General features: G+C 41.0%; 1 protein-coding gene across 11 annotated transcripts in view; it reads left to right on the top strand.

Annotated features, from left to right (window-relative positions):
* The first annotated feature begins 271 nt into the window (after positions 1-271).
* ZBTB20 (zinc finger and BTB domain containing 20) overlaps positions 272-24,807 on the top strand; it is a 452,154-nt gene continuing 427,618 nt past the window's right edge. For 9 of the 11 annotated variants that reach the window (XM_057404359.1, XM_057404348.1, XM_057404356.1 and 6 more), the window contains exon 1: positions 272-762. The gene's annotated coding sequence lies outside the window, so the exon portion shown is untranslated. The remainder of the gene's footprint in view (positions 763-24,807) is intronic. The other 2 variants (XM_057404358.1, XM_057404354.1) reach the window with 1 other exon arrangement.

Here is a 24,807-nt window from a genome sequence, read left to right as displayed (position 1 = left end):
TTTACCGAGCAGTCTCTTACCAAAGACTTCTTCCTCATCAAGATCAATTTTCCCTGCTCCCCTATTGTCTGGGGAAACCTATCTTCAGGAGCGTCTTTCTTGAAAGATCTCATGACTTTAAAATCATCAGTGGGCTTTGTGTAGCCTGCCTGTCAAAAGAGATATGTTTACACCTTCCCCGCATGTGTTAAAGCTATAAGGTTACGGAGCAGAATGGCTGATACGTTTCAGCGCTTCACGCTAATATCCACGGGGTGGGGGGGAAATGTATTTATGATAATGATAGGCACCGTCTGAAACAATGCATTCCAACAGCCTGTAACATAAATAAGAAAGGTGGAGCCAGGCGGCACCGAAGTGTTTATTTGCCAGCAATCCTGCTTCAGCCCCGTATTACCTTTTCTGCGCTGCCTCAGCCTGGCAGCATTGAACCTGTTGCTGCATTAGCCGAGTTGTATTTTGCTAGCGAGGGGAAGGAGGGTTGTCTGCTGTCTGGTAGGAGGGCTTTGTCTGTGTGCGCCTTTCTCTCTGCCTCTCTCCCTCCCTGTCTCTCGCACTCTCGCTCGCTCTCGCTCGCTCTCTCTCGCTCGCTCTCCCTTTCCCGTCTCTCTGGTTTGTAAGGTAGGTTGCAGTGTGTGTATATACACAACATCAAGAGCAGGAAAATGGACTCATTAGGGAGGCAGGCAGTCATTACCACTCACACTGTACTTCCAGGGAGACAGCGACTATGAGGAGACAAACTGAGGACTGGGGAACAAGGTAGGCCAGTCAACTTTTATAAAAAATGAAAGAATAAAGCCTCTACTCTCCCTAAACCCCCAGCACTTCTTTATTCCTCCCCCCCTCACCCTCCGTTTTTAATGTAGAGATGTAAGTTTGCCAGACCTATTTGCTAGCTTAAAATTCGGAACATCTCTAGAAGGCCTTACCCTCTACAAATGTTTCCCCCCCCCCCCTTCTACTTATTTCAGGGTGTGCCCCCCTATGATTCACTTTAATTACTTTTTGTTTTTGATCACGAAGGAAACAAATACGTTTGTTTTCCAACACTAGTTCCAAGTAAATCAATATCTTTCACTCTTTGAAAACAGCCCTCTCCGTGTGTTTGTGGGTCTCCCTGCTTTTTCTTCTCTGTTTATGCAGTTCCATCTGTCCGTCCATATATCATGTTCTCCTTATTTACTGCTAAATGGGGGTTTATTAGTATTTGCCAATGACTTTTCACTGTAATGCCGGTGACCAGGGTTAACGGTGACTCTCATCCTTTGTTTTCTATATATATATATATATGTACACTGTAAGTTTAAAGTCCATGCTTGGCATACAGTAAATAAAAGCAAAAAAAAGAAAAGAGAGAGAAAGCAGGTTCCACTGCTCCTGACAGGCTTTTTATTCGGAGCTTTTGCTGTTTGTCTGTTTTGCCGTGGGGGCGGAGGGGGTTAATTTTGGTTATTGCACATTGGACTTTTTCCTCCTGGATATTTTTAACGTCTATTTTTCATTATTAGTATTTTTCCAGTTTCCTTTTACTAAGAAGAAAGGGGATGAATATTCCAACTTTTACGGTGCTGATCTCATGTACCATTATGGAGGGATCACTGGGTTAATAAGAATTCAAACTTTCTAAGAGGGAGTTTGTATCCTTGGCTGCCCCCCACCCTCCCACTTTATGCATGGTTATGCTGTGTTTCCGTGTGTGCTTCTGGGGAAGGGAGGGGGGAAGGGAATAGATATTTTTTACAGTGGTGGCAAATTATGAAATCTTATCGAGCCATTTTGTCCAGAAATAGTAACTATTTATTTACCATTGTTTTTTCCACAAATATGCTGCTTATTTGTAATGTCAAACATTGAAGCTTTTCCCTGAATTAATCTTCCCCCCCCCCCCCCCCCTTCTTTCTTTCTTTCTTTTTTTTTTCTGGGGAGGGATTTGTGATGCATTTCATAGCCCATTTAGCATTGTCGAGTTTTTGGAGCCCAGATTTATCATGGGTTCTAAAGGCTGCTTAAATTGATCCATTTGAAATGGTCTTTTTATCTGAGCTCCTGTCATTTCTGTTGGAGAGTAAAACTGTTACTCTGCTGGTAACAAAAAAAAGGGGGGGGGGGAGAAGAGAGAGAGTGGAAGTGAGTTACATAAAATGTACTGGAGAATCGTAAGTAATTATATAAAATGGACGCTGATCAGTGGAGATCTCTCAACAATAACAATCACCTTTTTTAATAGAAAATTATTTATTTAATAGCGAGAGGCAGACTTCTTAAAAACATGCATTAGGCCTTCCTCTTAGCACAAAGAAGTCCATAATGCAATATTCCCAACCCACCTGGGACTGCCTAGGAGATTCTCCAAAACCGTCAAATCCTTTGAAATGATTCTTAAAAATCCATTATTTTCCAGCCAGAGAGAACTTTTGCTGCCAACAGGTTTATTTGTTTGTGAGCTGTTGTTTGGGGCTTTATTTAACTGTCCTTTAACTTACGACTCCCTAGTTCCGACAGAAGTGCCTCCTCACTGAACAAACTAAGTTAATTGAAATCCAAAGCAGCAGATCTATTCACTGGCATGACAACTGCAGAAACTACTTGCTCCATTTTATTAGCAGCTTTATTTCCAGAACCTGAGCGAAACTTTTCAAGGTTTTCTATATCAGCGTGCCAAGAATTGGTGGCTCAGCTCGTAGCTGGGGAATGACATTCATTGCTTCCTTTCTTTTTTACTCCCCCCCCCTTTTTATTCAGGCTTCTAATTAATATTTTGTGGATAGACTTTAAACGTGTTTATTGCTTCAAATGACCTGCTAACTTGTAGCAAGGTATTTCTTCCCCTCCTAAAGTTTGAATCTCGAGCTCTGAAACTGAGATTTGGATATAGGGGGAATGCTGAAGTTATGTCCAAAACGTAGGGGTCCTTGAGGTGGACTCACTGATGCCTCTGGGTGGTGGTCAGCCTGGAGTGATGGAGCTGGAGCATTAGCAGCATCCCCGTCATGGGAAGGGTGGGTTTTCAGGCACCTGTCAGTTTCTCCTGAACCAGTGCAGATGTGTGTTCTTCAACAGCCCAGGGTTTTTATAGGGAAGCGCATGGACCTGTCCTCAGGATTCTCATGCAGAGAAGCCTCGTCTTAAGCTTTTTGAAAAAACTTTAAAAACAACTACAAGGTACATCTTGATTTTATGAAAACCCCAGGCAGGGAGAATTTGAGCAGAGAAAAAAGTCAGAGGAGGAGAAACGCTTTTCATGAGCCAGTAGGATCTTTATTTTTAATCTTTAAAAAAACTTTTTCACTTGGAAAATTTTAATTTTCTTCCAACCCCAAGTATATTCTAAAGAAAAGAAATTAAATCTTAGCCCTTTCAATAGCGCAAAGTCCGTTTGCAATCGGGACACAGCAGCAAAGGGTAAAGTATGCCTATGTAAACTTAAACCCAGCATCTGATGCTGTAGCTGGAACTCGGGGAGTGCCAAACCTGTTGGCCTGGGGTAGGAGCGGCGTGTGCGGGGCGGTGCGGGGTGCTCCGGGTTCCCTGCTCCCAGCCCCGGCAGCGGAACGGAGCGGAGCAGAGCAGAGCAGAGCAGAGCAGAGCTCACGGTGGTGATTGGGTCACAGTGTGCTTTATTTTAGCGTTGGAGCAGACAGTTATCTAACACACCCACATGAGGAAGTGCTCTGGAGCAGTTATTTCATGCTTTGCCATGCCCTGTAGCTAGAGTAATTTTGGGCTGAATGGCGTGTGTATATGTCTTTTTCACTCCTGTGAGGCGAAAAGCAACGCTGTTGGGGTTTATTTTGTGTATGTTTTTGTGTTGTGTGTTGGGTGGTTGTTTTTTTTTTTTTTCAACGGGACAAAAAATGGGATATAAGACAGTGAAATCCAAATACCAAACAAATACCAAGGCGAATTAATTTTAATAGTAAAGGATTTTGCTTTTCTCTTAAAGAAGGGGAAAAAATATCAATCTTGTTTATTTTGATAAAGACAGTTGTAGCAATTTCCTGAGTTGGCTATATCATTATTGCAAATATTACTCACAGTTTTCCTATTTTCACATTTTCTTCATAGGCCCAGCTTATTCATAAGGGAAAACAGCTGCAGAATATTAAAAAAGAATGTAATATTATTTATATAAAACTTTGATGTAAATAGGGAGCAGTGTCCCCTGTGAGAGAATTCTGCAGGATGGCTTACAAATCCTATACAAGAGAGATTACAGTCTTAGATAAATTGTTATTTAAATCATTTCAAGAAAACCCTGCTCGTTTTTGGGGACCAGATGAGGTTTTAAGCAGAAGGATTTGAATAGGAGTTCTGTTTGGAAATTGGTGGCATGCTGTGGCCTCAGAGATTTCAGTTGGTTTCACTCCTGTTCTCTTTTCATAGGACTTTTTTACACTGTGATCGGTACGATGAAGAGTTTTACTGGGGGAGATTCTTAAATGTTAATGGAAAATTAAACACTGAAATTTAACTTCAAGTTACTTAGACTTTTTTTTTTAAGCAAAGCTTTTAGAAAATCCTAATCTTTATAAATGCTTTTATTTTTATTTTTTTTAATGAAACAACGCACCCGAGAGGGTCACTTTTAAAGAATAATTTGTTCTCTCTGTAGGGTCTGTAGTTGAAACCGTGCTGCAGAGGTAAAACGATGGCAAATTAGAGTGAAACCGACTTCGCTGATCCTGTTGGTTTGGCTTAAGAAAATGCAGAAAGTGACCAAACAACATCAACTATGAAAAATACCTTGGATTTTTAATAATCTCTATGTGCCAGTAATCCAGGTTTCTCTTGGTAAAGAGTAACGTTTGACTGTGCACCAGATTTTGAGATACTTCTGTGCTATCTGTACAGCTTTAACTTGAGGAGATTTTCGCAGATGCATCAAACTTTCAGTAAGGAGGGACTAAAGGCAAAAGCTTTTGTCCAGGATGTCTTTTTGCTTTGATGGTGTTGCCTGTATCCCTGCTTATTTTTTATCTTAATATTTAGCTCTAACAGCACCAATCCAGTTCTACTCTAACAGGAAACTGGTGTTTCAGAATGGTTGCTGCCTATGTTTCATGTTTTCATACACTTTTATACTTAATGCTTCTTTGCCATCGTGTACTGTGATGGCATTTTGACCGCCCGGTGCTGGAGTGAGTCCTGTTTGCAGATGGGTCCTGTTAAATGGTCACTGGAAGCACAGGGAGCTGTGTCACCTCTTTCTTCCAGGTTTGCAAGAAGAAGTTCAGCTTTTATCATGTGCGGTGAAGACAGTGTATCTTGAAGTAGTTAAAATACGGTAGTGGGAAATGGGGGTAATGGGAAAAAGCTGTCTTTAAAGGGGAAAAATACTGTTCCTCTTAGAGTTGGGGTTTGGCTTTGGTTAGATGAGTTCGGAGGGTCCCAGCCTCAGTTTCTGATGGGGTGGATGTTCACCTCGTGGAGAAGTGAGTTGCTGACCGAGTTGGCACTAGGTGGCACTATGGGAAGAAAGGCCATGGGCTATGTGAACACAAAGGCTGAAATCCTTTCATGCCAAGAAGTGAGCTCTTCCCACCACCCACAGGCTGCCCCGTGGAGGGCACATTTGCAGCCTGTGCTTTTTGTTACCAGGGACTGTTCTTCAACTGCTTTTCTGAATGATAGGTATCCCAACAAACCAATCCTACCCAATGCAAACATTGGCAGCGTCTTTAGGACTGTATTCTTCAGTGCCTCATGTCTTAATCCTTTCCTTGTGCTTTCCTAAAGTGGGGGGGGGACACAGACCCCTAGCTGACATTTTATGTCCAGTTTGTGCAAGATAGTCCAAAGGCTGAACCAATACCCATATGATCTTCCTGAATATTTGAGCTACTATCAAACTGGTGGTTATACAAGTCTGTATTAAAAACAGTTGCCAATGAAGAGGAAAACAAACCTGAACGGGTGATGCCTCTGACCCTCTCCAGAGCACCTGTGGGAAGGCTCCTGCAGGACAGAACTGGTGCCATGCTGTTACACCTATAGATGACCTCTTAATGTTACACTTCCGTAGTAAATTGATCTTGGGATTGTGGTAGAGCTAAAAATGCAGGCAAGCAGAGTGTGCCATTTGATTCTAAGGTGAATACAGCATGCAAATTATTGTATGGATTCCCCCCCAGCTAGAAGACAATCTTTCTAATATCTTGGTTCTAAAACCATCAATAGTTGGAAGTGTGATCAGTCCCTTGAGGATGCAAAAGTAGGACTGGGAAAGTTGCCTTATGGACTTCAGAATTGTCCCGTCAACTGACTGAAAGTTAATTATTGATTTCTCTTTCCTCCCTAGAGATCCATATGCCTTTCTTTCTGGCTAGAAAGTTAGTGGTCACAGTGCAGGAATTTGAGAGCAGTCAGCGTGTGGCAACGCAAGAGTTCATGGGCAGGATGTCAGGAATGGGTAAGATGAAGGTTGATATGGGGAGAGAGTGGAGAAAGCTAACTAGGTAAAAGGCTGAATGTCCACTATCGTTTTATGCGGGCTGGACGTGGAGCCTGTTATTCTCCATGGCTTTGGCTCCTAAACTCCTCGCAGTCTGATAGCTCAGTGAGTCACGGACGTTAGTGACAGAGAGGAATGCTGAGAATAAAACCAAAACAACAACAAAAAAACCCACCCCCAAAAGCTCATTGTTTAGGCACAAACACCAGAAAACCATGTTTAATTGCTAATGTGCTCCCTCTGCTGGTTCCCGAAAACTGGCAAATGCTATTCCCGGGAGACCGGGCCACACCCTCTGGGACACGGCCTTGCGAGAACTGTGGCTGAATGAGTGGCTTCGAGCTCCCTCGCAGCCGGCGGTATTAACAAACAGCAAAAGAACTCTCCCGATGAAGTGTGTTAAAGCCTTATATACCGGGCATGGCTGCTGGGAAAGGTCATGAAACGTCCGGTCCTGCTTTGTTTCCAGTTTTTATATTTGATAGGTGCTGCTTTTTCCATCTTTTCCCAAAGTTTGTGTTTCCCGTTCTGCTGCTGCTTCTGGGATTTTAAACTGAAAGAGTTTTACAAATGTTCTCATTGGTGCTTTTAGTTTCAATTCTAGTGCATCTGAAGAAGTCACAGTAGTAGCCTAGGCTTTGGCAGCTTCCAATTCTTTCTGTCACTGTCAGTTAAATCTGCTTGTCAGCTTTATACTGTTGTGCCCACTTCATCCTGTCCTTTGGCTTGAATACCGGCTGTTTTTTTCAGGATACTCTTGAACATCCTTCCTCGCTGGGATGAATCTGTATTTCTTTTCCAAACATAGACTGAATTGTTCAATATGTTCCCCACACAGCACATTTCTTCAGTAGAGAAGTTTTTAAAATCCAGCATTTTTTACTTTCATGCTGTGAAAAATGTCTAAGTCCTGGGTAAGACTAAGTATTGCATTAAAAAAAAACCCTGAAGAAATCTTTATTAATTCCCGTAGAATATGTGGAATGTGTGGAAGATTTCTGACATAGTAATTATATAATGAAAGATTGTCCTGTATTTCCCATATTTTCCACCTACGTGGACTGTCATGATAAAGAGTCTCGTCTTGCAGCCGTTGACACATCAGTGGGAATCAGCTGTGCAGAAGCTGTTGCAGGACTGGGCTCAAGTTTTCCGAGTAGTGAAAAGTTTCCTTCCTGCAAGTCTCATGCTTCCCATCGAGGTGGCTGCTTATTAAATCTTTATCCAGGAGGGACAATAAACCAAACAGCCTGGTGGGTAGCTAATTGGCTGGAGTGACTCAAGCCACATATAAATCTCATTTGTACTCAGTACATTGACTCTCTCTGGCCTCATCGCTCTCTCTTGCGCCTGTTCATTTTGAGATGGAAGGCAAAGAAAATAATCCCTGGTTCTTCTCTCTCAAAGTCTCAGAGGATGCTTGTAGGATGATTCTCCATTATTTCACTTTCACAGACCCTGCAGTTTAGGAACCCTGAAAAATAGCACAGGGAACTGGCCCTTGTGTGGGCAGTCACAGCAGAGACATCAGGAAACCAGTGCAGCACGGAGACCACATCACCCTCCTGTCACCAGGTCCCTGGATGTGAGGAGTTGTAGCAGGGTTTGGTGTCTCTATGATAGGTTGCCCTCCTGCTGTACCTGCTTTGGGCATAAACAGCGAATTCAGCGCCTGGGGCTACCAATCTGGCATCTTTTGCCAGTGCTAAACTAATACAAGTGATGAGAAGCGACACGAATTCCCTGTCCTGGCTCATGTGCGGACTGTTGGAAGTCCAAGCCATGTTTTGTAATTTCCAGCATTTCATAAAAATGCTGCTTTTATTTTCCTCCCCAAGCCACGGCCAAGTTTTAAAAGCTCCAAAGCTTGCTCCCATTAGATAGAAAAAGTGTGGTTTTAAGATAGTGATGTTTCCTAAACGAGCTGGTTCCTCCTGAGCTGTACCAACTTCAAATCATTTATTCACTAAGTCAGTCAGGCTCAGCCTGAAACATTTCACTGCTGTGAAAGCAGCTGCTCCTGAACGAGGTTAAAAGCCAGTTGTGCTTTTGCAGTTCATTCGACTATGCTGTACTTCGTGCTGGACAAGGGAAAGCTCAGTATTTTTCCCTGGTGCTGGGCATTTCTGGATTCTGGAATGAATTGTCTGCTAATCTCTGAGTCCGTTTTTACAGGGGACCAGATCCAATTCAAAGCCTTTCTTAATTTTTTTTTTTTTTAAACAAATTTAGTTTTTTTTTTAATTTATTTATTTTTTTTTTTAAGCTGTGTAAAGAGATCTTAAATACTTTCTGTCAGCACAAAGCTGTGGTGCCGTATCAGAAGCTGTAATCAGATTGCAGTGCAGTCACTACTGTGATATATGCAAATACATAGGTATCAGTAAAGGTTACCCACTTATCAGGGAAGCAGGATTCATAGTTTTTTCTTAGTTTTCTATGTAACTTTCAACAAGTCACTTCGTTTCTCAGTGTCTCAGTTATTAGTCTTCAGGATAGGGATAATGATGTTTATCGTTTTCTGAGCAGCTGGGAGAGCATCAGTTATAGCTATGTTAGCAAATTTTATCTTCTCCTCTCAAATCTGTGCCTTGTTATTACCCTAAAAGTGCATTGGAACTTCCTCCTTTACTCTGAAGGGTTTGCTTTAGCCTTCAGTGAAGTTTTTGAATGCATGTGCTCTTTCTCTGGCATATTATGGTAGAGCTGACACCTGAGTCTTGGGTTTGGTTGTGTTTTTTGTTTTGCTTTTTTTTTAAAGGAAATTTTCCCCTCATGGAAATTAAGAGCTATCATTTACTTAGGTAGTTCAGATGGCAGTAACCGTTCTGCTGTTACCGTGCAGGCTGTATTATGCTGGTGTATTTTGCATATGTTTTGAGCTACGTGTTTTCACTGCATTCAGCCTTTAGGCTGTCTTGACCAAACTGCTTTTAATAACTGAGTTAGCTCACTTAAAGCTTTCTCTGTGGTGGGGTGAGAGCCCTCTTGTCTAGATCACATCCATGTGCAGTCCCGTGATAATTTAATCTGCTACCAAAATGAATTTACTTTTCATTCCACATCTTTTCTAGGTGAAAAAGAAAAAGGGGAAAGCAGAAAGGAAATGAGCTGAAATGAACTTTTCTGGAGTTTCCTGGTTAAGACTGGTTTGCAGGAGCGCAGTTTAGTTGACTGTAAGCTGTTTCAAAAAGTTAATAAAATCCGGAGTAATGTTACTATGGAACATTGGCTTCAATGTGGTAGAAGTGGTACAAATGGAGCATTTAGGAGGGAGGTTTGGGAAGAATGCGAGCAGCTAAACAAAATAAAAGCTGAGACGCAGGCAGGGGGCAGAGCTGTTCAAAGAAAATGAGGACAAAAAGTCTTAACTTCATGCAAAAAGAGGGGCTAACTTGGTCCCACTGCCAGGAGAGGGAGAACATTTTAGCAGCGGGATCCTGTACGTGTAGGACCCGAGTGGGGTGGGAGGAGGCCACAGCCCTTTCCTTTTCCCTCAGGAGCAGTGAGCTGGAATAATCATCATACAATCATCGTCCTCAGAGGACTGTGCTCTTGGGATAAGAAGTTCCACGTGAAGTTTCTGAATGTCTGTGTCTTGGCTAAGATGTTCATGGGCCATTCTTTTGCCCTAAGTTACGTCTGTAAAAAAGTTGACCAATTCCATGAAATTGGGACGAATCAACATTGAACCGAGAGCTGAATTTAGCTTTGTATTTCCAGCCTAATGGCTGCAGCTGGCATATCTCTGATGCATGGTGCTCCACAAGTGATGTGTGAGAAGGAGACCATTTTCTTTAGGACAGTGCTGCTTAATTTGACCTCATTTTTGCTGTGTTAGGTACTGTCTCCCTTGTGGCAGCATGCATAGGTACGTGAATATGATTCTTAGCAGATCTCTCCTTGAAATCGGTGATTATGGAGCTGATGGAAAAAGTTGCTTTTAGGTAGGAAGTAGTGGTGATTATTCTCGTAATGCCCAGGCAAAGCCTGCAAAGAATTTAACATCCAAAAAGATGCCTTTTTTGTTGTTGTTTTTGCTGCTCATCTGCAAATGTTTAATCCTGAGACCTTGTGAGATTCTTTTTTATTCTTGCTGGTTTTGTTCCGTGTTGTTTTGCTTTCTTCTCATTAGCCAAAAAAGAAAGGTGCCAGTTCTAAATCTTTGCTAGGCTTTCTTAGATAAAGGAGTGACACATGTACTTCAAAACAGGGAGCAGTTATCAGCTGAGTTCAGCTGGAGGAGGGAATGCTCACAAAAGGTTCCAGGACAGTTTAGCCAGAGATAGCTGCTGATAGGAATAAATAGCACTTTGCATTTCTGAAGAAACTTGTTCAGATATCTTTTAGCGTTTAACCAAAGCAGCTAATTTAGTTTTGCTTAACTCCAGTAGCTGAATCAACATTATTATTGCTATTTTTTAATCAGGAACAGTCGAGGCACAGAGAGAAAGAGGAAGTAGTGCCTTTCTTTCTTCCTTCCTCAGTGTATTGTACATGCAGATGGGACTTGGGAAAGTAAAGACCATGTTCATGGACAAAGGAAGCTCAGATGATTCTTGGCAACATTAAAGACAGTTAGGCTTTTTTTTTTAATTTATACCCTTGTGGTATCCTAACACATATGCAACTTCTTTGCCATTAAAGTCTTATTTCTGCCTTGAGAACGAGATACAAAGACCCTGCAGTAACTGAAAGTTGAGGCCAAATTTAGCATACCAACATGTCAACAAAGCCTTATTTTTAATAGCAAAACTAAAAAAAAAAGGTATTATTTTGGTGAGGTTTTTTGGTTATTATTTATAATTCCTCTTTTAATTCACTTACTATAACTTCAAAGACCTGTAGGCAACAGTTGCCTTCCGCCCCACAACTGGATTTCTGACAGTTGAATCCGAGTTCCACTGTTAGCTTTGTCCAAGAAGTAGATGTTTGAAAACAGGACCAGTCTGTCACCTCTTTTTGTGCAGTAATAATCGTAGGGGAAGATTACCTGGCTCAAATGCATAGTGGTGTTGCTTGCTTCACAAAATAAGTCATCAAAAGAAGACTGAAGCTCCCTATCACATGTAAGGACAAATAGTTACCTTGTTCTGGACTTGTATGTATAACTGCTTGTATGTGCAACTGCTATTAACCTTTATGAGAGCTGCAATATGTAAAGAAGAAAGTAGCCCCTGAGGGGTTCTTTGGACACAAGCATTTAAAGACTATACTTGTGTGTTTAAACTCAGTGGAGACAAAGCACATGCAAGTAATAATGAGAGCTTGCAAGTACTGGATTTGGGCAGAGCACAGATGTATTGCTGCTGAGGCATCTGTCGGAGAATGAGCAATAGGAGGAACTAAGTTGTTTGTACATTCAACCTCAAAGCTGTCCAATAAATAGGTGCATTTAGCTTTTTGTTACATGAGAATGAGATTCAGGTCTCAATTCTTGAAAACTTGCAAACAAGTTTTGGGCTTGTACTGCTTTCTAATATCTTTTCACTTCCCAGGAGCCAGTTTTAATGTCTGTTGATTCTTAGAAGACCAGATTGGAAGGACAGCAACAGAAAGTTTTATTAGCCAGCACAATTAATACTTTCTTCTTTGAGAGCCAAATTCATCTAGTGTAGTATGTTTACGAAAGAAAAGACTGGAATGTGCAATAAAGTTTCCCCTTTATCAGAGACATATGGACTCACCATTGTTGGATATATTTGTGAGACGCTATAACAGAGAGCACTCCTCAGGCATGTCTCACATTTCAAGGATCGAAGGGCAAACTGGATGAATGTCCCTTCTAGGAAATGGATGAACCAGCTTTTTCATGTGCAATCTCCAATTTCGATAATCCCCGAGAAGCTTATAAAAGCCAGGATGGAGCCAGTAAAACCTCATTTTATTAACCTCCAAAAGGACACAATGGGGTTTGGATTGCAAGGCTGGTCTAGATGCCAAGTGCACCTCTGAAGTACTCTTGTACTGACTCAGCCTGCTGTAACTTTCCTTAGACACAATATAGTAAGGTTCCTGGAGTAGATGAATACAGTAGATGAAGGGAACAGGTTTACTGGGAGAATTCCCACCTGAGAAAGGCAAGTCAAGCTGCTTTGTACAGGGAAGATGATAAATGTCTTTTCCCCCTCCACACCCCCTAAGGAGAGATTTTTTTCCTGTTCCTCTTTCACATATGTAATGATCTGTTCTGTAGCTTGGTCTCTAAGATTAGTCTCTACTGATAAGCACTGGTCTTATGAAAGATCCTTAAGTCAATTGTATTTGACTCCTCTCACTTTTTAGTATCCACTTTGCATGCTAAACTCAGACATAAGGGAAGTTCTACCGAGGTTCCCTATTACACAGTTGCCTCCATATGCTATAGTGCTAATAAAACTGGGGGCTTTTTTTTTTTTCCTATTAAGTATCTCCAGTGTTATGCATTTACTTAAAGAAATGAGCTTCTGGTTTTGTTTTTTAATTTACTGAGGTACAACTTTTGCTATATAAAATTAGGATGCATGGAGTCTTCAGAACCCCAAAAGAGTGTATCCTTTATACGACACAGCATTTTTCCTTCTGCCATGAAACATCATGTATATATATATATATAGGGCTTTTGGGGAAAGATGGATTAGAGACTCAGCAGCTGCATAGGCATTAAGTCAGTAAATCTAATGGATGATTATTTCTTACCAGTTGCATTGAACTCATGTCTTTGTGGACCTTCCTTTGGTCTTGATGAGAATCGCTGATGGGTTTAGGGGGAAATTCTCCATGGTCCTCATATTTGACTAAGTTTTAGGTGTGCCTAGAGATCAGTGAGGTGGGAAGACAGCAGGGAGCTTGGAATCTGAAGAATAACACATGGGATTTCTCCAGGCTTCCTGAGAAGCCTGGGTAGATGAGCTAAACTTCTGTCTGAGCCCACCAGCACTGGTGAGGCTCCTTTCCTTGTCAGCAAGCATCTGGATTCCTCTCAGAACACTTCTTTGGGGAAACTCTAGAAGGATGTAATTCTGCATGATTCAAGAGGGACTTTAATGGTCTGTGCTCTATATTTTAGGAAATATGCAGGCAAGAGCCTACTTTGACGTTGTCAAGCTTCAAATCTTTATTGGTCTTTGCTTATTTTATAAGGCTTTTATTTTTCTCTGTCTTCACTCTCAAAGCCTGTATATTTGACCTTAACAAGAGAAGCATGGTAAGGTGGTGGTCAGTTTGCTTACTTATTTTCTGCCTGAGCAGGTCATGTACTTTGCTTCTGCTCCTTGTGGCAGAAGAGGCCACAGCTCCTTCTCTGCAGTGTGACCAGACCTGTTGTGTGTGCACAGTAGAACTGAGCCAGGCAGAATTTGTTCAGGGTGCACCAAACTTAATGCTCGTGTGCAATGTAATTGTACTAATGCCCGTGCCCAGGAGCTCCAAAGCTTCCTGGAACCACGGGTTTTACTGTGAATGTGCCATAACTAATTTGGATGTTTGAAGTCCACCAGGTACAAGATAAATCTTGTATCCTTGTCGGTGGAAGTTTTAATTCCAGTCGAGGGTTTCAGCTTGTTCTCAGAGCTGCAGACATATCCTAAAGTTGCTTTGACAGCATTCATAGTAGTTCTCTCAGCAGCTGTGCTGGGCTTGTGTGGGAGTAGGTCCTCCTGAATGAGCATCATCAGGAGAAGGTTGTGAGTGAGATAAACAGAAGTCAAGTATCCAGACTACAGTTCTAAAACACTGAATTTTTTCATGTTCTTTTAAATTCAGGCACCTTAATGACCTTAGATATGGCATATGTAAGAAGAGAAGATGTGAGAAATGTAAATAAGAGGACCTAAGAAGGTCTGCTGCAGACCTTCTTACTTATCTGGGTACTTCAACTTCACCTCTCTGCTCTTCTGTTCCCTAGCAGTAAAATGGAGTGATGAGAGTAATTTCTGCATGCCTTGAAGCTTAATGAACGTTCTGTGAAACACTCAGAAAACTTGAGGTGAAAAAGGGAGGGGATGAAACAGCAATTATTGCCACATTTACCTTCTCTTGATCTGCGAGGAGTGAGCAGAAAACACTTGTGTTACCATGAGACATGAAGATGTGTTAATTTCAATAATTTCCCCAATAAGGTATCCTTTCATGCAATCTGGAAATTTCTCCAGAAAACTGTCATCTGAAGTTTTAATCCTTTCCCTCCTTACAGTGTTTTGCCTGATCATGTCATCAGTGGAAGAATACAGAAGCAAAACAAAAGGTAGTAGTGCTGAACAGCACATTTTGACGCTTCTAAACCTTATATCCTGCTGCTGTCTGTGAAAGTTTTCATTCCAGTAAAGGGTTGCAGTTCGTTCTCAGAGTTTCAGAGGATGAGCAGAGGTTGGTATTTGGATGGAGAGGAAAACGACCAGCAAGTGTCCACCTGTGTTCTGCAAAGGACTGCAGGGTTTGCCCTTGGGAGGCTAATCCCCTGATGATGGAGAAACATGGCTTTGGCATGATGAGGGATGCTTATGTGTTGTTTATATCTTAAACCCTGGCAAAGAGAATGTTCAGGAGGATGGGATTCAGAAGCAGAATCTAAATTAGATGGAAACAAAGGGTGAAAAGGAAGAGGAAGGTGCAGTTCAGCAGCAATGTCTGGGTGCCTGTGCTTGTTCTGGAGTTTGTGGTGGAGCTGAGTCTAACCCAGCAGCGGTGCTGCGTGTGGTGTGCCCAGCGTAAATATAATCCATAAGCAGTTCTGTGGAAAGTCAGGATTTTGCTTGTGAAGCTGGACCTATTGTGACTCTTGGCTCTGCCATTTCTTCCCTTACCTTATTGGTGGGCTAAAGTTGATATTGCGTAGCCCAAATTCACATAGAATATGCTTTCATCTCTTTCTCTGTTGCTTTGTTTATCTGTCTCTGTCTATCTCTCTGTGTGCCTGCTGCTTGTCTGCCTGCCAGTTTTTTCTTTGTCTCTATCACTTCATCATTGAACCCATCTGTGTAGAAAATGGGATATTTGGCTGTCTTTTATTTTATTTTATTTTTTTTTAAATTTTTTTATTTGTGTCATTTTGTTCCCTCAGACTTCCGAGGATAAAAGTCGCACTCCTGGGGGTGCCAGGCATTTCAGATCTTGCATTTAGGAGGAGCCGTGATGCTTTCTGCGTCTGTTTGTCTGTCCATCTGTCTGCTGGTCTATAATAAGCTGTGCAGCGAGACAGCAGCTTACTATCTGTGTGTGTGAAATTAGCTAATTGGTGTTAGCAGCAATATTTTCACATGTTTTATAAGCAAAGTGCAGCAAGGTATATAAATGTAGATATGATCCAGAGACACACACATACACACACACGCGCGCGCGCGCACGCAAGCCTGTCGCTGCTCATGCATAGACGCTCAGAAGTAATTAATGTTAATAAGATTTTAATGTGCTTGTGAGATCATAATGAGGAGAAATGAATGCTCTGATTAGAAAAAGGTAACTGCGTGTGTGTGTTTTGGCTTCGAACAAGATTTCCCTTCTTTTTTTATAAATCACAATTTCAGAACTTGTTTGTGATTGCATCAATCGAGTTTTATTTTCAAATTAGAGGTCTGTTTAGCCATTTGAATGATTAGCCAAATAAATGGGTGAAATCCTGATCATAAGGAGCAGCGCAGATCTATTTTTTTTCCCCCTCTTAGAAAGCAATGCTACTCTGTGACAGGGCTGGGCAGCCTCATCCTTCTAGCATTACATATTTTTGATGCTGCTTTTAAAGCCTCATCAGAAACTGCTCTCGGAGACAGGGCTCATTTTTTACAAATAGAGATGTTTATCTATAGGTGTCTGCTGTGCATAATCAACCGCTGAAACTATTGTGCCAAGGCAAATTCCTGTTCATCAGTAATGATGAATCCTCAGAGTCCAGATGATCACACGATACCTTGATAATGTTTTGAAATAATTAGTTTAAGAAAGCAGAGCTGTACACGTGTATTTTTTTCCTTTGAATCAGTCGGTTTCCAAGACAGAGTGATTGGAAAGCATTGCCATGGAATATTTTACAAGCTATGTTGTTTTATCATCCTGGATGCTATGTAGTCACCAGACCCCAGGCTGGCTGAAATCCAGCTGGACAGTAGGGGTCCTTGTCTCCAGCAAATCAGTGACAGTGTTGTCCAGTGGGCTTTACTTTCATTTGCATACTGTTATTGTTATTTTGAGTAATAAAATGTATCAAAAGATTAAAAAGTTCTTATTTGATCGTGCTACACAAGTCACTTTGGGATTGGGGCATTTTATTTCTTATTGACACTGAGAGGTTAAATATTTTGGTTTAAAACCATCTAGAATTAAAAATGGAGGCTTTGAAAGTCCCTGCTCCAGTGCATCCCATGTTGCATCCTACCTCCTTCTTTATTTTAGTGGCACCTGGTTTGAATGGTGTTCTGGAGTGTTAGATCTCTGTTTGAATTCATGGAATATGGTTCATTTCCACAAAGTGCTGATGTACCACGACAGTGGTTGCGATGAGAAATGTTAGAGCATGGTGATCAGATCATAATTTCCAAGTTGTGCTGAACGAAAACCGGTGTCCGTAAATACAGCTTTGACACAATTTGAAGTCTCTAAAGATGATGATGTGACAGTTTGTTTATAATGAATGAATTTATTCTGGGGAAAGGAAACATCAAGCGTTGCATATATTTGTTTATTCCTCTAAATATTCCTTTCGGATAGCTGCTGTAGAGTAGGACCTCTAACTCTAGTTTGTCATCCAGATAGTTCAGTCAAGGAACTTAACACATGCACTTTAATTTTCTGCCATACCTTGGGATATCATCTGCACATGTATGTGCTGAAGTGTGGCTGTGCAAGTGCACTCAAAGCATCACTGAAACATGAACAAATAAAGCATTGCCCCACTGCTGCCAGCATCCAGGTAAATTCTAATGACCCTGCATGGAACAATACAGCTTTACTTCTCTTAAGTGCTTATAGTTTGAGAAGTGCTTTAAATTTTGACCTTAATACAATGGTAGTTCTGAGCTCTCGCTGTCAGGAAGCAACTCATTTACTTTAAAAATAATTGATCCTTTTTGTAGTTAATTTTATTAGAATCTTTTGAGAAATGCCAGTCCCAATTTAGGATTGGTATTGATTTGAATTGGGGTGGAATTCATGGAATGTGATTCATTTCCATAAAGTGCTGAGGTACCACAACAGTGGTTACAATGAGATATGGTAGAGCGTGGCAATCTGATTGCCATTTCCAAATCATGATGGACAAAACCATTGTCAGTAGATACAGCTTTGACATGATTTGGAGTCTCTAAAGAAAATGATGTGGTAGTTCAAATCCCACTCTGGGATTAGTATCCTCTTGGTTTTTATTTGTTGCCTGTTTCTCCTTGTTTCCTGTATGTTAATAAGCTGGTTCTTGAGACTGGCTTCTGGTAAGTCAAAGAGTGAGAGTAGGAGCAAGGTAATGATAACCTCCAAACCCACTGAATTTTCACCTCGGAGCAGGAAGCAGCTAAGGAGTGTGAGAACTTTCTCCTCAGTTTTTCTGTGTTCTAGATGGAAAATGTTGAAGAAAACACTGACGTTCTCAACATCAGAGATGAAGTAGCCAAGCTCTCTTCAGCTGTAGGCTGAAAACTCCTTAAGGCTTGGGGAACTGGGGAAGAGCTGAGGCAAATTGGCTAAATGCATAAAGTCAATACACAAAAATAAGTTGTGCTGAGTCCTTGGGGAACTGCTTTAATTCAGGAGTAATTTAGTCTTAGACCAATGTAGCTTAACTGAATAAGAAGCTACAGGGAGCTTTGCTGTTGAATTAGAGCATCTACTCACAGCCTCAAGACAATTAAGTGTGTGTGTATTAGTGTCAGACTTTTAGCTGATTTGCCTGAACTTTCTCAATGTCCGCATGCAGGCTTGGCTTAAGACAGAAACTGTCCCAGGCAATTCATTCTGTGCTGGGGTTCCAGAAAAAACCAAATTTCGATAGTTTCTTTGCTCTGAGGAAAATACCATAATGTCAACTATTGCACTGTTCTTGGCAGCCAGAACTGGTCAAGTCTTGCACAGTGCTTGACTAATACTGGCTGCCCTGCCTCTTCTTGGACGCCACTGTTTTCCTGTGCAGTTGTTGGAGGGTCCCCGGATGCTGAAGATGGCTTCCTGTTACAGTGTTTGTACAGACATAAGCACCAGTATTTGGGAATAAAACATACCAAAGGTAGAGGTGCCATGAATTTACAATGACTCCTGGAATTACTACGGGAAAAGCAAGTGTATTCACAAGCTCTGTTTCTGCTTGGCAACTAGCTGCTTTACTTACTGCTGTAAGTACTCTGGTGTAGGGTTGGTTCAAAGGTGAGAAGGAGGGGTTTGGGATGTGTTTTTCTGGTAGTGATGGCAGAATGGAATATGGTGGGAGCATAGGAATGACAAGCTACCTTGGGAGAAACTCAGGTTCTCTTAAAGAGGTCTATACGCATTGTGAAAATAGGAGCTCCTAGTTGCATGTTGAGATTGTGCTCTGAAGAATGGATTAGAATACGTTTGCCAGCCTTACTTGTATTACACCTGTTTGATTTGACTTTGTTCCTAAGTACACATGTAAGGTTAAAATGATGTTAACTCACAAAGTTCATAATTGACAAACTGATTATGAGTTAGTTGATAAAGTCTCCACGCTAAACAGCATCAGATTTGCACAGTGAAGCCCCTCTGTGTAAAGATGGATTTTACGTCCATCCTTATCTGTAGGTTCTAGCTTGATCAGGCCAGCAGAGAAAGTAAGGGGTCAATTGGAAGCCTCAGTGAAGATAATCAGCCTCAAAGAGGGGGTGTTTGCTCAAGTATGCTAACTAATCTCATTTGTTTTTTCATATGATCTGGAGGCAGAAGACATACATCCTAAAACTGTTGAGACTTAAACTTTGAAAGGACTGATTATCTCATCTGCCCAATTCCATATTCATGTTTCTAAATAAATACTTTCCCAAGGCACTTAATACGCACAAGGTCCTGCTGAAGCTTCTGGATGCAGAAAACTTCTAGTAGCATGTGGATTTAGAAGAGCATTTTTATATATTAGTTTTGAAAATGTTGGCCAGAAGTAACTCAGGTTACTCTTAAGTGTATCATGAGTAACTCAAGTAACTTTTAAGCGTAGATGAGCTTAGAAATTCCAGATACATGGTGTGACATTTCTTGTTTTAAAAAGTTGTATGATTGCAGTGTATGGTATTTACATGAAAATAAAAATACAGGTATCTGTAGGAAGACAAGGAATCATAGAATCATAGAATGGTTTGGGTTGGAAAGGACCTTAAGATCATTTAGGTTCGTCCCCCTGCCATGGCTCTGTCCACCCTGGCCTTGGACACTGCCAGGGATGGAGCACCTGAAAGACAGAAACTGTTGAAGAAATCGTGTAAGTTGTTGACATAATTCAGTCATGTCTGCTTCTGACAAAGTCCTTGAACAATGTAGGTGTAGGTTTTCTATTTGATTCGAGTTCTCTTTGGCTTAGTAATGGATATTCATAATAGCCATAGGTGATTTCTCTTTGGTTTTAATAATTTCTTGGTCTCAGTGTTATTTCATGGCAGATAATCATGTGATTTATGGGTTGGTTCACACATGAAAGGAGATGGCTTCATTTTCCTAGAGCTTTGTGTGTGGATATTGGGAAAGCTGTTTGGGTATTTGATGTTTCAAGTAAGGTAGAAGCGGACAGCGCTGAGCAACTTGATGGAGTCAGCAACATGAGTTATGATGGCATGAATTTGCTTCCTGGTATCTCAGTTTTGTTATCTGGCAGACATGTGTGCCCTGTTACTCGCAGAATTCCAGTGGCTTCAGGGTTAGCTGCAGTCATCACAGAAGTATACAAAATAGTTTATGTATATATATGCTAACTCCTACACTCTACGCCTGTGTTTACAAGTAGTGCACTTGGAAAGACTCTGAATGTATAAGAAATGTTTGAATAACGAGTTTGGTTCAGTTTCGTTGGATAATGTTAAAGTTCATCTTGTTCTCATTCCTCAAGCAGTTCTGCAACAGACATTAGTAGGTGTAGGCCATTTTACCTATGTCTGCATTAGTTATTCAGGAAAACCTGCAAACTTCTTGTGTTTCCTGAAGCAAGGAATTATGTATCTATTGCCTCAATTTACCTATCTTTAAGATAGAGCTGACACTTTGTAACTCTCTGTCAAGCAGGTGGAATTTAGTTGATGGGAAGTTTTTTATGTGAAGGCTTTTCAGGTCTGGTAGGTGTTGTAAATTTGGGACTCAGTCATTCGTTCGATCTCTGCATTTCATTTTTTGGCCATGCTGTTTGCAGTTCACATGTTGGCAAATGCAGCACAGCAGCATCTCTTCTGCTGTGGGACTCCATATTCGCAATATATCGGACCACCTTGCTGGCCAGCTGTGTCTTCTGCATATGGAATCAGGTAGACATCGTGGTGCTTAGTGCTATCTACAGGGCTTGATGCCTCCGAGTGAGCTCAAGGAGATCTGCCAGCAGGCAGGAGTGACAGCCCAGGTAACACAAGCTGCTGTGTGAAGTCTTATGCATTGGGCCAGCTGAGGTGCCTGTCTTCTAGATTGGCAAAATGCTATTGGAATCTTGCTTACTGGAGTAATCCATTGAGGTCCACTTGGACAGCCAGAAGCTCCCAGCCCTGCCTATATGGAGGTTCTTACCTAACCACATGGTAAAAATGGTCCTTCTTCAGATAATTGCCCCAGTCATCTGAACAGAGCTTAAGGCATGTGGCAGGTGGTATGTTTCTGGTGGTGGTGGTAACCCAGCCTGCTCCTCTGCTGCTGAAACAGTGGTTTGTGTGGGTACGTGGTTTAAGTAGAATGTGCATTAGAAGGTGAGGGGATGGAAAGGTCTGTTTTGAAAGGAAAGAAGACACAGTAAGGACATGCCTCCACCTGTGTGCGCTTGGGGTTCATCACAGAACTGGGAGGTGGGTTTGCCAGTGTGTTGGTACCATAAGAAACTTCATTGCTTCTGGACAAGTTTGTAAATGTTGAAAATAAATATAGTTGATTCCCACTCATTAGATTTTCTGTTCTCTTAGTACAGTAATCCAGTCTTGAGGAATGTTTTTGTAACAAAATCATGCTTAAATGCTGTGCCCAGTTGCAATTGGTTTCCAGCATTCTACTTTTGCTGCTGCTTTCAAGGTGTTTCCTACATTTTATTCCCTTTTTTTTCCCTGATAGTGACCACAGGATGAAAAATTGTTAGATTTCCTGCTGTCATTTTGCTGTGACTTGTTCCTGGCATGAGACTAGTTGAGAGGCATAGCAGGTACTGGTTTCTGTTCTAAAGACTCTCTGTTAGCCTCTGGATGCAATGGATTTATTTGTAAGCATCTAATGCATACTGAAACCTTAAGGGTTGACAGTCCTGGTGGAATGAGGGTATCTGAAAGGACTGGAAGAGACACTTTTACTTACTTGTATCCTGGATTACTTGTATAAACACATCTTGCTGAAATCGCAGTACAAAGAAGGTCCCTTTCTGGGCTGAGATTTTTCTCTTCCAAAGAGAAAATGATTTTTCAGTGCTGCATAACTGTCGTTTTTCTTTTGTGGGATTTTCCTTTAGTGCTTGTCAGTGATTTTAACTGTCTTAGAACCTTCAATATAGAAAAAGGCCTGAGGAACTCGGGTAGTTTTCTTCCCTGTCCAAAAGAGGGTGGGCTGTATTTTTTGTTACTCTTGAAAAATAATCGTCCAGGGTGTTAATTTTTGACTCCCCTTCAAGTGATCTGTTACAGTACCTCATAATTCTTGCCTGAACCTTCCTGCAGTTTACTTCCACTACTTCTTTGGCAATTAACCCCATTCCCTTTGCAACAGCTTCTTACGTACTAGAAATCTGGGTAGCATAATCACTCAGGGCAGTTTTCCCCACATTGTTTTTGGTATCTGCATTTATGATCATTTGTGCTTTTTTCTGGATATTGTTCAGCTGCTTCACACGGTGTTGAAAAGCACCCTCCATAATGCAACAGGTTACGTCTTGAAACTTCTCCTGTCCTTGGGGATATGTGTCTGTTTTTACAACCCCCAAAATGCTGATTGACTCCATGCTTCACCAGGATATTGATAACTTCTGTCAAACTTATAATTCATGGTAACTCTAGGTCCTCCTCTGAAAAACTGCTACTTGCTCAGTTATCACCGTCTTGTATTTGTGTCATTAATAATTTCTGCCCACTTGAATTACCCATATTCCTGCTGAATCTCATCCGGTGCCTCTAGACGATTTCTTTTATTTGCCAAGATAATTTTGAATTTCATTCAGTCACTCAGTGCCCTCCCAGGTTCATGTTGCTGCAAGTTTAATAAATATGTTTTCTATTCCATCAGCTAGGTTGTTAATAAAAGGGTCAAACAGAACCAAACTCAGGGCAGAAACCCAGTCGATGTATTCTTGTGTTTTGATAATTACTGTGTAAGATTCCCTCATCCAGATACTTTTGCATTTGGGTGATATCATGGCTATGCTTGTTTTGTTTCTAGCTTGCATATAAGAATATTGTAAAAGGCCAAAATAAAGTCAAGGTGCATGACATTTGCTTTCTACAAGATTTCTTATGCTGTGGTAGAAGGTAATTAAGTTGGTTTGGCATGATTTGCTCTTAAATCAATGTTGATTGCTACTCATCTTTTACACTTAGGAGCTTACAAGCTGGCTTGATTCATTGTTCAGTAGTTTGTTGTTTTTCCTGGAAATTAAACTTAAATTGAATGATTTACAATTCCCATCCTTTTTTCTTTCTCTTTTCATGGTAAGCAGTAGATATATTTTCTGAGGCTTTTCTTGTCTTCTGCAGAGTCTATTTCAGACGGTTCTTTAAGGATATGAGGATGGAAATTCATACACAAATTACTTGAAAAATACCTAACTTAACAAAGTACTCCCTAATCTGTTTGCTGTTTCTTCTGGAGAAACACCATACCCCTCTTCTTGAGCTTTAAGGGAATTACCCATCTCTCTCCACTTGAAATTTTGAATGAAAGGTAGTACAAAAATGGTGTTAAGCACTTCAGCCTACTCACATCATCTGTCAGTTGATCTTCCTCTCCATTGATTAGCAGAGCCACGTTTTCCCTCGTCTATGTACTAATACAATACTCTCTTGTTACTCTTGATATCCCTTGTTAATTTTGTGTTTTGACCATTTTGATTTTGTCTCTACATGTTTGTGTGATTTTTATAGTTATTCTCATGTATCCTGATATCCTTCTGCTTTCTTCAGGCTATTTTTCCTGTCTTGGTAGCAGTAAAGAACTCATAATTTAGTGATGTTAAAACTCTACTATTCACTTTCTTTCCTCTTTCTTGGGATATCTTGTGCTTATGGTGTTCTAGGAAGAATGGTTGTGCCTCTTTAACTTCTTTTTTATTGTAGACTCTCCCAGGAATTTTCACCTACTTGTTTTCAAGATCATTGAGATCTGCATTCTAGAAGTCCATTGTCTTTACTTTGCTTTTCTCCCTATTTCTTTTCTGAAGAAGTGTGAACTTCGTGACTGTGTCTTGTACTCTCACCCCCTCAGTCTGTTCATCTGCACAGGCCAGAGCCCAGTCTAGAAGAAATATCTCTTTGGTCTTTACTTTCTGAGTTTAAAATACAGAAAGTACCAAGTGCATTTCATAAAGGTGCTGGAAATGTTAAGCTGCTGTATTCTTTTCTCCACAGAATATGTGTAATGAATCCCCATCTTCACTAATGTTTTCATGCAAGTGTTCTGGCTTACTTCACTAATTATTTTCAAAAGCCACGCTTTTGACCACAGACTTGGCAGTTTGTGGTATTTCCCCATCACTGTGGAGCTGATTTGTTTTGCCTTTAATCACTACCTGTTGTTTTTGAGTGGGTTGGAGACTGTACATTCTGGGTCTCAAAGCATGCCTATGCAATCTGTTTTGCAAGGCAGCCCTCCTTTCCTTTTTTCCTCTTCCATATCCTTCTCACAAAGGTTATATACGCACGTGAGTTAGCCTGTCAGATTTCTGTCATGTTAATGAAGTTACAATCTTGGTGATGTGTTCAGGTTTCTAGTTTATTTTTCTATTCACCAAAGTTCTTGTGTTATTATGTGGACACAGGAGATGCTTATCTGATAGGAAAAAAGGAGGATAAAACGCCTTTCCCTCTCTAGCAACCTATTTTCTGTCCTGGAACCTTGGAGGTCCCAACTAGAGTTACTGTTGTTTATATTTAACAGTAAGGGCTTTTTTACCTGCCCATTTTAGCCCTTGTTGAAAGACCTTCCAGTAGATTAGCAAGATGGTGCTCGGACATCCTCCTCCTTTTGTATAAGGTGAATGTCCTCTTGTCCTTAATAGCATGATGGTC

The sequence above is a fragment of the Pezoporus wallicus genome, unplaced genomic scaffold (genome assembly GCF_028554395.1).
Source record: "Pezoporus wallicus isolate ANWC-B61680 ecotype Strahan unplaced genomic scaffold, APGP_CSIRO_Pwel_v1 contig_5922, whole genome shotgun sequence".
In the NCBI taxonomy this organism is placed as follows: Eukaryota; Metazoa; Chordata; class Aves; order Psittaciformes; family Psittacidae; genus Pezoporus; species Pezoporus wallicus.
The sequence above is the reverse complement of the archived record's forward strand: the minus strand, read 5'-3'. Positions and strand labels throughout refer to the sequence as shown.